The sequence below is a fragment of the Tupaia chinensis genome, unplaced genomic scaffold (genome assembly GCF_000334495.1).
Source record: "Tupaia chinensis unplaced genomic scaffold, TupChi_1.0 Scaffold149552_1, whole genome shotgun sequence".
Taxonomy (NCBI): Eukaryota; Metazoa; Chordata; class Mammalia; order Scandentia; family Tupaiidae; genus Tupaia; species Tupaia belangeri.
The window spans coordinates 2031808-2044778 of NW_006209397.1; the positions used below are offsets into that span (position 1 = coordinate 2031808).

The 12971-nt window shown below is 34.8% G+C and overlaps 1 pseudogene; it reads left to right on the plus strand.

Annotated features, from left to right (window-relative positions):
- Positions 1-11676: 11676 nt before the first annotated feature.
- LOC106734188 (nucleolin pseudogene) overlaps positions 11677-12971 on the plus strand; it is a 3345-nt pseudogene continuing 2050 nt past the window's right edge.

The window sequence follows — 12971 nt, forward strand, 5'->3', positions numbered from 1 at the left end:
TAGATATTGTGGTACTTGGGCAGTCCTCTTTAATTCTGATCCAATAAACTCTTGTGCTTTACTTACTTTGCCTTTGCATTTCTCTTAGATAGACACTATGACACAGTGCCTTTTAGGAAACTACTAGTGTATACCCTGGATGTACCATCCCAAAAGCTGTCTCCCTATGACAGAAGCTTCATCTAGGCAGGGAAAGTTGAAGGCAGTATTTTCTTTTGGTACGTTAGCATAGACAAATAGGTCTGTCTCATGCCCATATCCATTTCCATCTTCAATCTTTTTTGAATAATTTAGTAAATAGCTTAAGATTTTAATTTTGTTGAAGTTCTATTTAAAACAGCAAAAACAGAACAACTTGCACTACAACCTCAATGTGTAATAGCAGTGGCTGAAAATTTTCCTTGAAAATAGCTAGTTGTTGCAAAACTTTAAGAAGTGCTATTCAAAAGCATATGGCGATACACATTTTTCATTTGTCAGTCTAGAATATTTTACTTCTATGAGTCAAAGACATTTTCATAAAGTAGTTGAGCTATAAAGTGATATTCTGTAACATGTGTAAGGCATTGATTTTCTAGTAGAATATAATGAAATAGAATTCGAACAATTGCTTTCTTTATAACTGTGATGCATAAAAATTACATTCAGGCCAAAGTTTCAAGCACAAAATCAATAATACTCTGATATCACTGCATTCCATTAAGTATAAATGATTACTTAGAATATTATCAGGGAAAATAAAAAGACCCAAACAACAAAAAATGTAATTTGATTAATCCATTTTACTGGCTTACATCATTTAGTACAATTTTAATATTCTTAACTCTATTTATTATAATTTACCAAAATATTATATATTGATGAATAAAACAATTGTATATTTTTAGGGAATATTTTTAAAAAAACATTTGAACATGGAAAAATACAATACGTCCCTGCATCTGAATTAGATATAGGTATAACAGTTATTTCATGTTTATTTTTAATTATTAGTTACTATTTTATTTTTCAGGCTAATTTAAGATTATGGTGTGCTTCTTTGTCTATGAAAGGCATCATAATAATGGGAAAAAAAACTGGTGCTTTTATTTTTAAACTAATTTTAAAGCAGCCAACTATGTCATCTTCATAGGAAACATTGCAGATATAGTTCATGTATTTTGAGAGGAAGAAGAAAACCAAATGATTCTGGCAAGTATATGTTTCTGTTTCTTCTCATACTTTAATAGACATTGCACTTCAGTGTTTGAGGAGAAGCAGAGATATGGGATGGTGGTAAAGTATATCTGGTCAAATATCTTGTGATTAACTAGCTGTGTTCTATATGACAATGATGAATAAGGTGAAGGACTGAGAATGAAAGTGCTGAATCAGCTTGCATAACCTACTTAGGATTTCTTTGTAAAGGCAGCCAATTGATCTTGCTGCCCAAGGTATCACCAGCTGCAACATTCTGAAGGCAACATTAATGTCCCTGTGAAATGCCTCGACCCCCAACAGCACACTGCAAAGGCTGAGCTGACTGATGAAGTTGAATAGTCTATATTGATTCTGGACTTCTTATTTATGAGGTGTAGAGAAGTTGCTATTAGACTGTCTCAACACATCATTCTAGTACCATCTTCCCCCACTCCCAATTTTGTCTTTTTCTTCCTACTCGGTTAAGATTAAGCTAAGGAATTTTTTCCAGAAACATATTTTCAATCTATATAGAGAAATATTTGGCTTAGCTCATGATACAAAAAGGAGACAGCTTAGGTTTATTTCAGGAGATATTATATCATGGTTATATGTCTATTAATGATTATTTTTTTAATTACTAGGGTTTTTAAGTCTTGAATAAAAAAAGAGGAATCAGGAAACTAATTTTTGTGGCAGGATGATCTGTTTCTCATTTCTGAATTAGATCATCTGACGGCTCAGGACAATAATATTTTGACCTTCAAATGAAGGGCTAGAGATATTTATTAAAATAAATGAAGCACAGACTAAGATAGGGGTATAGTTTGCTTACTACACTAAAGAGTCTATAGAAATTAACTACAAAAGAGAATCTGCCTTAACTGTCTTGTGAAAAGGTATGTGAAGCATAACCAGCACAATAGCAGCAACAACAAAAAATTTCTGCCCTAAAATGTAATCCTTAAAATATTTATTAAAATAAATGAAGCACAGACTAAGATAGGGGTATAGTTTGCTTACTACACTAAAGAGTCTATAGAAATTAACTACAAAAGAGAATCTGCCTTAACTGTCTTGTGAAAAGGTATGTGAAGCATAACCAGCACAATAGCAGCAACAACAAAAAATTTCTGCCCTAAAATGTAATCCTTAAAATAGATGATATATACTATATATTGATAAATGAGTATAAATATCATATATTTAATATATAAATAGCACTCAATAAATGCTATGTATCTATAAGATATTTTATGCATTCCTGTTTTAGTTATGAAGAATCCAGGCAGAGAGAGGTAAAGTAATTCACATAATATCACACAATAAATGCAGGAATTATGAATAAATATAGTCAATTTAAATCTAGAGTCCATATTCTTAGCAATTATTATTTTTTGTGGCCAAGAGGAGAGATTAGGACAGAGAAAGAAAGATATACTATACCAAGAAAACAAAATGAGTAAAGGTACAGAGGAAGTCTGAATAAGCATTATCTGTTTCAAAACAGTAAACGATAGATCTAAAACAAAGGAAACTGGGGAGGGAAGCAATGTAAGCTTGCAAAAGCTGAAAGGGTATTATGGAGGCATGAAATTCAGACAAGGATGAGACTTGATGTAGTAAGAAATTAGTGATCAGAATAAAGGTATGAAATAAAGACATTAGGGGTATCCCAATATATAGCCTTGTGGTTAAGGAAATCAGATCCGACATGACTGAACACAGCTTAAATCTTGGCCCTGGTGACTCTGCCAGCCTTAAGTCTTAACAAGATGGAGAAAAGAGGGAAAGGGGATTACAATGTGAAGAGACTCCATAGGGGGAATGGGGGTGCTTTCTGTCTCCCTCCTCCTTTTTTTTTTTTTTCTCTCTCTGACAACACAAATGTCCTCCACCAGATGGAAACGTTAGAAATGGGAGATAATGTTTTTTAATTGCCAGAGGGTATATGGGATCAGAGAGAGAGAGAGAGACAGGGTGAGAGAGGGCTCATGAGAGAGAGAGAGAGAGAGATACGGTGAGAGAGGGAGAAAAAGAGACCTTCCTCCAACAGAACATAGTAACACAACAATTCTTTCTCCTTATCTCCATGCTGTTGGGACACTGGGCATGCACACACATGTGCCGGGCAGGTATTTCAAGCCACTACAGCCAGGTTTTGAACTGTGGTTAGCCATAGGGGATCTGCTCTCATACCAGCAAGGTAGAGGGCCATATCTGGAGATAATCTCATAACATAAATATGCAAAATGGTTTGGGAAAAGAGAGTAGCAAGAAGGGAAATAACAGCTAAGAGACAGATTTATGTCATTGAAAGATTCGTTTGGTGGAGGACACAACAGAGAGATACTTGGATAGATGAACAACAAAGTTCTTTTTACAATTCCAAAGGAGGGAAAGCTGCTGTGCCGGGACACACAGGAGGTTTCACTGGGAACATGATAGGGAAAAGCAGGAGCTGTTGGAGATGGGTTGTGTATAGAAAACAGGAGAGGGGAAGCAGGTTCCTTAGGTTTCCCAGGCACTGGTTACTTTGAATAGTTTCCCTGGATCCAGGGAATAGTTGTTTGGAACCTGGCCCCAGAATGGGAATTTGATAAAGGGAAGTGGTTGAGGTGAGAGCTGAATAAACTACAGTGAAGAGAAATTGTGTTTTTTGCTTTGATTTCAATACTGTGAAATATTATATTATGGAGATTGATAAAGCAATCCTGGAATGAAGGACCGATAAACAGAACTAGGATGGCAGTATTGGGGAGGACATATAGATATAGAGGTAATTCAAAAGGGACCTGACTAGGTAAATGACCCTTGGTCACTACTATGAGGGAGCTTCAAAAAGTTTATGGAGAATGGAATTAAAGTATGAGTCGATAATTGGATTATTTGAAATCCATGCATATTTTTTTCATAATAGGCATTTCTATGAACTATTTAAAGACCCCTCAATCTTTCCCAGAGCTTGGCATCCCTTGCTTATAGTGAGTGCTCAGTAAATATTAGTTGAAAGAAAGAAGAAAAGATTTCAAGTCTTTTTTTTTTAATAAAAAAATTATTTACTTAGAAGCATTCAGAAGGTCTCTAAAAGCAGTATAATAGCATACGCACATACAAATATGCACATGCATGGACATGAACACGCACATCAAGTTCCTACAGATATAGTTTATATTATCATTTAGAGAGAAAAAAGTGACAAAGGCCTGTATCTTGAGAAATATTTTTGAGGGACAGAGAATAATAGACACTGTGAGAAGTGTCAGACTCTCCTCTGATTTCTAGGAACTTGATACTACCTAGAACTCGTGAGTAAGAGTGAAGGTATTTTAAAAGTATTCAGAATAAATGTGGAATTTTGTTTCTTTACACTTTGAGATTTTTTTTTTAAAGAGAAGAAGTCAAGATTAATATGATCAGCTTCCTAGTCTAATTGTTCCCAGGACACTCAGATTGATTCCTCTAGCAGGCACAAAGAATTCAGTGTAGGAAGATAATATAATGCAGTCAGCCTTTTCATGACTTGAATATGTGTGATGGGTATGATGTTTGTGTTCATGTCCATGCATGTGCAAAATTCAGTATCTATAATTTTCACTCATTCTAATCACTATCATTCAGCCTCTACAATAGGAGTTTTAAATTGTAACAATAGACAATGAAAAAGAATGGTCTTATCATTTCTTGCAAATGCTCCTTGTATAAAAAATACAAGTTTTGTTTTAAGATTTTTGCCATAGGGTGCATGCACTTGCTGGAGAGAGATAGAGATAGACAGTGAGAGGGAAAGTGAGAAATCACAGTACCAGGGAGAATGGCCATGCTGAAGTCCATTCTGCTCCCAGGATTTGGGGCATGCATTTACATGTACCCAACATGATTTTCAAGCAGCCAGGTCTGGGACTCAAGCCATGTTCAATCATGTGGGAGTTTCAATGCCTTGACCACCATGCTACCTGCTGGCCTCCACTCCCCTGAACACAAATATTATCCTGACCTTAGTTCTGACATTTCTTTTTTTTTTTCATTTCTAACATTTCTTATTAACAATAAATTGTAGGTCAGAAGTAGAGATTATACATCAGAGATAGGAGGTATTACTCACTATGGGCATTTAATGACCAAGAATACTTGGTTAATTATTTCAAAACTAGTGGCATTGACTCTTTTCTCATGAGCTTAACTTTATGCATTAATTTTATATTTGCTATATATTCCATGTATTCACACAATTATTCTTCGTAGAATTGACTAGTGACAAAGCTGTTGAAGTTTATAAACATTATAATTTACTTGTAAACAAATAATAACTAAACTAAAATCTTCATGTCAGACTAGAATAATATGCTATGTTAGGTATCCTGGTGGGAAGGAACAGTTTTGGTAACACAATATCTGATAACACTGAAGGAAAAAATGAACTCTAAGATGTGATGAAATGAAGAGTATCTTAGTCCATTTGGATGGCTACTTTAAAATTCCTTAGGGAGGGATAATTCACAAGCAGCAAAAGATTATTGTTTATAGTTCTAAATATTGAAAAGTCCAAGATTAAGTTACCAGCAGATTTAGTATCTGGTAACAGCCTATTCCTCATAGATGGTGCCTTCTATGTATTCTCACATAGTAGAAAGGGCAAGAAAGCTCATTAATTCCTCTTCTATAAGAACAGTAATTACATTCAGAAAAGTCAAACTTGTGACTTATTCTCTTTCCAAAGGTCCTACCTGTTAATACTATCACACTTAGTTTTAGGTTTCTACACAAGAATTTTGGGACGATACCAACATTTAGGCCGTATATAGCAAAGTGTATACCTTATTTTGAATTGAAGATAGGTTTTTTTTTTTTTTTGAGAAGTTTTCCCTATAGGGCGCGTGTGCTTGCCAGACAGACAGAGAGAGACAGAAAGACAGAAGCGAGAAATCACCTCCCAGGGGGGATGGCCACACCGCAATCCCTTCTCCTCCATTCTCCTCTCGGGATCTTGAGTATGCAAACACACGCACCCAACATGAGTTTTAAGTCACCGGGTCTGGGACGCGAACCGCGGTCGACTACGTGGGAGTCCAGCAACACAGCCATTACGCTAACTGCTGGTCCCTTGAATTGAAGATAGTTTTATAGCATGATCAACTGGACTAGGAAGAAATGTACACATGTTAGAATATTCACTATGTAAGCTAAATAACTTGATTGAATGTATAAAAGAACATGAAGTAAAAAATTTAAAAAAGAAATAGAAGGTGAGGGTATCATGAAATCCTAGGAGCCTCTGCCTTCTGATCACCTAGGTCATGCTGATCACAAGGCCACCTTGTTTCTTCTGAAAGTCACCATTGTTATGGACCCAAACTCAGGAGCTGGTGTAATACTGAACTAGTGTAATCATGGTGACAGTATACATGGATATTCCCTTCTGCTAATCCTGCAGACCTATCTCTTTCCCAAAAATTTTTAGTCTATTTTTCCTGGCTTATTTTTGTGTATATATAAAAGAACCAATGCAGAAATAATTTCTCAAGGTTTATTTTCTTATTGGCTCTAAAAAGTCAACCAACCATTTCTTGATATTAAACAGGGCATCATCCTTTCCCCGAAAAATAAATAAATAAATAAATAAATAAATAAAGTTCTATTCCTTCTCCTAAACACATTTAATTATGTGCCATGAGCTACATTCTGGTAATAAAGTATCAAACAATACAAGTTACACAGTGCTTCTGCCTTTATAGAGCTGAAATGCTAATGGGGAAATCAGATATTGCCCAAGTAATTACAACACAATAAAATGATTATCAGGGGCCCAGCAGGTGGTATGGTGGTTAAGGTGCCGGATTCCTCCATGGATGACTGTGGTTTGAGTCCTGGACATAGTGGCTTGAAAATCACACCAGGCACATGTGCTTGTATGCCCAAAATCCCAGGGGGAGAATAGAACAGTTGTAGTGTGCCCACCCCCTCAGAAGTTCATTTCTCACTTTCTCCTCTCACTGTCTCTCTCTCTCTCTCTCTCCAGCAAACACACATGCCATGTAACAAACAAAATCTTCAAAAATAAGTATAATAATAGAAGCAGTATCTTATTTGAAAAAAGAAAAATAAAAGCTAGAAGTAAATGTAAACAATTTCTAAATGTGTTTCTCCATGAGTTGTTAGAACTAAATAGAATACTAGAGTTAGAAGGGAATTGCAAAATCAAATAGATTGAGTGCTCTCCATTTCTTAATATGAAAACTGGCATAGAACATTAAATAACTTGCTCTAAAGTAGCACGAAATTGTAAAAGGTAGAATTAGTAACAGGTTTTCTGTGTCCTAGTCCAGTGTATTTTCTACCATACTATACTGTCATTCTATAACACTAGCAATTTAGATGTATCTCATTAAGTCTTTTTTTTTTCTCTCCTATTCAGGAAATACATCTTACTTAGAAGATAAACACTAATATTTTGGAATTTTTCTGTATGTGGCTTGTGTAAAGGGGAAACAGATACTTAGTAAAGACATGAACTGAAATTTTTTAGTTTCTTCAATATTTTCTTCTGTTTCTTTCTTTGTCTCTGCCATTCTCACTTTTTTTGCCAGAGAGCTGGAGCATTCAACTAAAAAAAAAAAAAAAGGCACATGGAGAAAGAAAGAGAGAGAAAGAGAAAGAGAGAGAGAGAGAGATAACCCCCAACAGAACCTAGCCATGCCACAATCCTTTTATCTCCATTTCTCCATCCTGTAAGATCCTGAGCATGTAAGCACATGCTCAGTGTGTTCTTCAAGCTGCTGGGGCTGGGATTCTATACATAGTTGGCTGAGGTTTCTGGCTCTTTCTGCATAGTGTTTAACTGCTGTGCTAAGAGGCCAGCTCAAGATTTTACTTTAATTCCAAATAGCTTTTATAAGCATTAATATGCATCTATTTATATTGGGAGATTTTTCTGTATGTTAATCCTGAAAGATACTGGTTTACCAGACCAGATCCTTAATGAAGAAAATAAGTTCATTGAAATGGTTATGTTTTTGCAAGCATAAACTTAGGTATTAGACTAACAGTTTAGGACAAATTTTCCCTGTACCACCTCAGATACATCAGTTATTGATAACTTAAAAAAAACTTTTAAATGTCCATGCTTATGAAGAATTGATTTAAAAAAGCACTCAAGTAACCTGTGCTTAGTTGTGGAATGTGTTATGAGGGTGCAGAACTTCAGTTGTTCTGTGTTCTTGGTAAAGCATGATCTATCCTGAAAATTGTCAATAGAGTAGATTTTGTGTTCTCACTATAAAAATTTATGTGAGATGATATATATGTTAATTAGCTCACTTTACCCATTTCACAACCTATATTTAATCCTTTTATATATGTATGCATGTATATATACATTTTTTTTCATATCTATAGATAAGATTAAAGTTTTATCCAAATTGGTCCTGCACATTTCCTATTGATTGCATTCCTAAATATTTTTTTAAAAAATAATGAATTTTTTTTTATGTAGTGAGAAGATATAATAGTTTCAGGACCATCAGTTAGCGTAATGGCTATGTCGCTGGACTCCCAGATCCGGTGGCTTAAACTCATGCCGGGCGTGTGTGCGTGCTTTCCCAAGATCCCTAGAGGAGAATGGAGGAGAAGGGATTGCGGCATGGCTATCCACCCTGGGGTTTGATTTCTCACTCTCTGGTCTGTCTCTCTGTCTCTCTCTGTCTTTCTGGAGAGCACACACGCCCTATAGCAAAAACCTCTCAAAAAAAAAAGATATAATAGTTTTCATGATCACTTTTTAAAAAAAATTTCCTGACTTATACCTGTGTTTCCCAGATGAAAAAAAAAAAAAAAAAAAACAGAGAGGGAAAGTGAGAAAGCATTTCCCTACGGGGATGGTCATGCCACAGTTCCATCTCTATTTCTCCTTTTGGGACTTTGAGCACACACACATGTGCCTAGTGTGCTTCTCAAGCCATTAGGTTCAGAACTCAAATAGCACAGTTGGTCATATGGAATCCAGCCACCTTAATCACCATGCCACTGGCTGGCCCCATGGTCACTTTCATAAAGAGGAACACTGGTCTTCAACCACCTGAGAAATAATAATGAAACCAAACAAGCAAAATCCCAAATAACATTCTAGTATCAATATTTATAGTAACTCCATAAACTTGCCACTAAATTTTCTTTACTATGAAAGAATGAAAGAAAACAAAATAGTATAACAATTCAATCACAATCATCAATTGAAGGTATGTAACAGGGACATGCATATATGCTTGATTCTGGGCCCAACTGCTGTGGTTACTTAGTTGAAGTTATCTTTGTCAACAATTTAACACTCTAGAAGACAGCATGTGTTTATCTCAATAGGGTTCTTTATTTTATAGTGCTTTCCTGGAATGTCAACATAACTATAAAAGGAGAATTAAGGTTTTTAGACATGTTACAACTGAAACCTTTTTGACACTACATACTCTATAGCTGATGAATGTCAACTGAGGCTTCCTGTGATGTGCTCAATGAAATATAATAAATCAACTAAAAAATACAGCTATAGCATTTTGAAAAATACAAGGGTCACAGAAGAATAACTAACTGTCCCATCTATGTCAATTACACTGCAGCCATTTGATGGGGATAGACTTCAGGCTAGGTTGAGTAGACATTGGAGTTTGTTTGTTGCCAGACATAGCAAAAGATCCTTCTCAAAGTCTTTAAGTATATTCCTTTACTATAAATAAAGTGGTGCCTGATAGAATTCTTTACTATAGAGGTAACTTTTCCGCTTTTTAATTAAGTAACTAGTAAGCTATAGGTAAATATTTTGAGTGTATATCTCTTCCCATCATACTTTCTAGTCAATAAAACAATTAGAATCCATAGCATTTTCCTGAATCCGTAACTTCTATGATGGCTGTATAAATGATGAATTTATAACTCTATCAATTTTTGCCATCTTTTAGTTGGCATTGTACTGGTTTTATTTGTCATTATTGGTACTGATGATTGGAAGTGTATAATGGTTCCCAGTTTTGTGATGTCATCACACATTACAACTTGCTTATGAGCAATATTTAGGTGGTAATACTTGTTTTTCTATATATTTTACTTTAAAACATCAAATGTTAACTGAGCAGTCATATGTTTGTCAAATGATAAATTATTTTGACTTGCTTATAAAGAAAAGGGATAATCAATGTAAGTTAGGGCAAGGTTATCTGATTAATGTGTTAATCAGAATTAGGAAGGTTGGAATTTGGACTCGTTGTGTGGGTCTATCCTATCAGGTTTTACAGTGAAGATAATATATCTATGATCATCATAGCCTTTCTTTTGTCAGTGAGAGGATGCTACCTGTAAAGTGGTTTGAGTGCCTTGAAATGAAGTTGCCTTTTCACCACATGTCCTCATTATTAGACCTAAGAAGAATTCCCTTGTTGGAGTTTATTGTTAATCCCTGGCTAATGTAAAATAAACAAATTTTACAGGGGACTATTCTAGTTAAATGGAGAATAAACAGTTCCCTGCTGGAGCTTTTTTGAGAGATATGGCAGGGGATATTGCTTCCTAATTTGAGAGCAATTGTGTTCTTAAAAGATATGATAAATTATCTCTTAATGTATTTAGAGCTTGACCTTTAAATGCTTGCTGTTCTAAAATGCACATAGAATTCATTATTTTGCTAGTTACTAAGCACAACATTTCCATGACATTGGATTACATTTTATCTTTTTTCAATAATTCCTAATGGCAATGATAAATAATATATATTAACTGACTATGGCACTTCATTTACATATAAGAGCTTATGTTAAAAAAAATGTTGAACCTCTCCACCAGATTTTATCTTCAGTTTATACCCTTAGAAAGGACTAATTAGTGCCCACTGTAGTTCATTGAAGATAAAAAGAGTCATCCCTTAACCATGAGATAATATTCTAGTAGAATGTTTTACTCTAATATTTTAAATGTTTGGATTGAATGATTTTTGAAAAAAATATTCATATATACCATGTAATATGGGCAGTAAATCAGTTCTTAATTGCTTACAGTTAACTTTTTCCTGTGTATTTGAGGCAGAAATTAATTTATTATATTAATAGAATACTAGATAGCGCATAGAATTATTATAAGTGCAAGATAAATTGATGTGAAGAAAACCGTCCAGTAACAAAACTGAGAAACACACCATTGACTTGGACTTCTGAAGAGCTATTGCCAGTATTGCCACTATTCTACTCATAACCAGTTGCCAGGAACTCAAATCTCTTGTAACTGCTAGAGCCAATTTATAAAACCATATGCTTCTCTCACAACTTAGGCCAGACCAATGTATGGCCCACTTAAAATCTATTTCTTCATTCTTCTTAGTTCTAAATTAAAGTCTTAGATTGGTGTATCTACAAAATCACACATCTGTAGTCTAGCTAAAACAGACTAGGAAAATAGGTTTTCTGGAATCTACTTTGGGAAAATGGAAACCTATATGTGTAACACTATAAAAGACTAAAGATGGATGGTGGTGCAGAGGTAAAAGTATCATACTCTGAGAGGTAGTATCACATGGTAAGGTTACTGGTTCAGATCAAGAGACCTCCCTTCATAATCTAGGCATGCTCTTGCCCAAGGTTGGGGCTAAATCATGGTGTCAGGACTCTATGGGGGAAGCTATTGTCTCTTTCTATGTGTCTCCTGCTTATGGAGGAAATAAATGGTAAATATCAAAAAAATTAATTATGCAGTTATTTTTCAAAAGATGTTACACAGCCTCAAATGACAGATGACTGCTACATGTAATATTCTATAGAGAACACACATACCTCCACACATGCATGCATATGCATATTCACATATACATACACAATCCACACAGAATACAAAGCCAGTTCAGAATTACAGCTGTTTTGCTTGCTAGTCGAATGCCTTTGGTTTGATCTCTTCTAAGTTAAATCTTCTTCTTTAAATGAAAATAGCAATAGAACTTACCTCATAGGGATTTTGTTAGGATTAAATGAAATAATTCACATAAAGTCCTTAACATTCTGCTTTGCATATATCAATATCTAAATAGAAGTGAGATATTTTATTTGATTGTTCTCATTTTAGTGTTTTATCTCCCTTCTTGAAGTGTGTCTTTGCTTTATCCCTATGTAGAATAACAACTTGGAAGTATACAGTAAGATGGACTAAAAAAATACATATTGTAAATCTTAAAATAAGCAGAAACAAAAGTGATTAAATTAGAGATATAGGAGTGAATTATTTCAGATTTCATTTAAAGGCAAATCTACCTTATAAAGTTCTCTTGCATTGTCTTCCAAACAAAATTACTTTTCTCTTTATTTATTGATTCAATCTTACAACTTCTACTAAAATTTGCTTTCTATGATTATAGCTTGCTCCTTGCACTGATGATAATTTAGCACTATGTATTTGTATGCATTTCCTATAATAATTGAATCTTCACAGTAAAACAGTGATACACAAAATTGTCATCAATCAGCTGTGTGGTCATGCAGAAGAAAAGAAAAATGAAATAGGAAGAAAGAAGTAGTATGTAATATTTATGCCTATGATTCTAACCATTTTAAATCAGTTCTATGATTAAAATATATTGCAAAGAAAACAAAATATATGTAATTTTAAAAGAAGTGAGCTTTCGCCTCAGTCTCGAGCTGTAGCTGGCCGCCGAGCGTACGCGCTCCGGGATCTTCAGTGCTCATGGCCGCCATCAACATCGCTGGAGTTCCTCACGACTCATCTGTGCCAACCGCCCGCCACACACTCTGCCAGCGTAAGCAGCCATC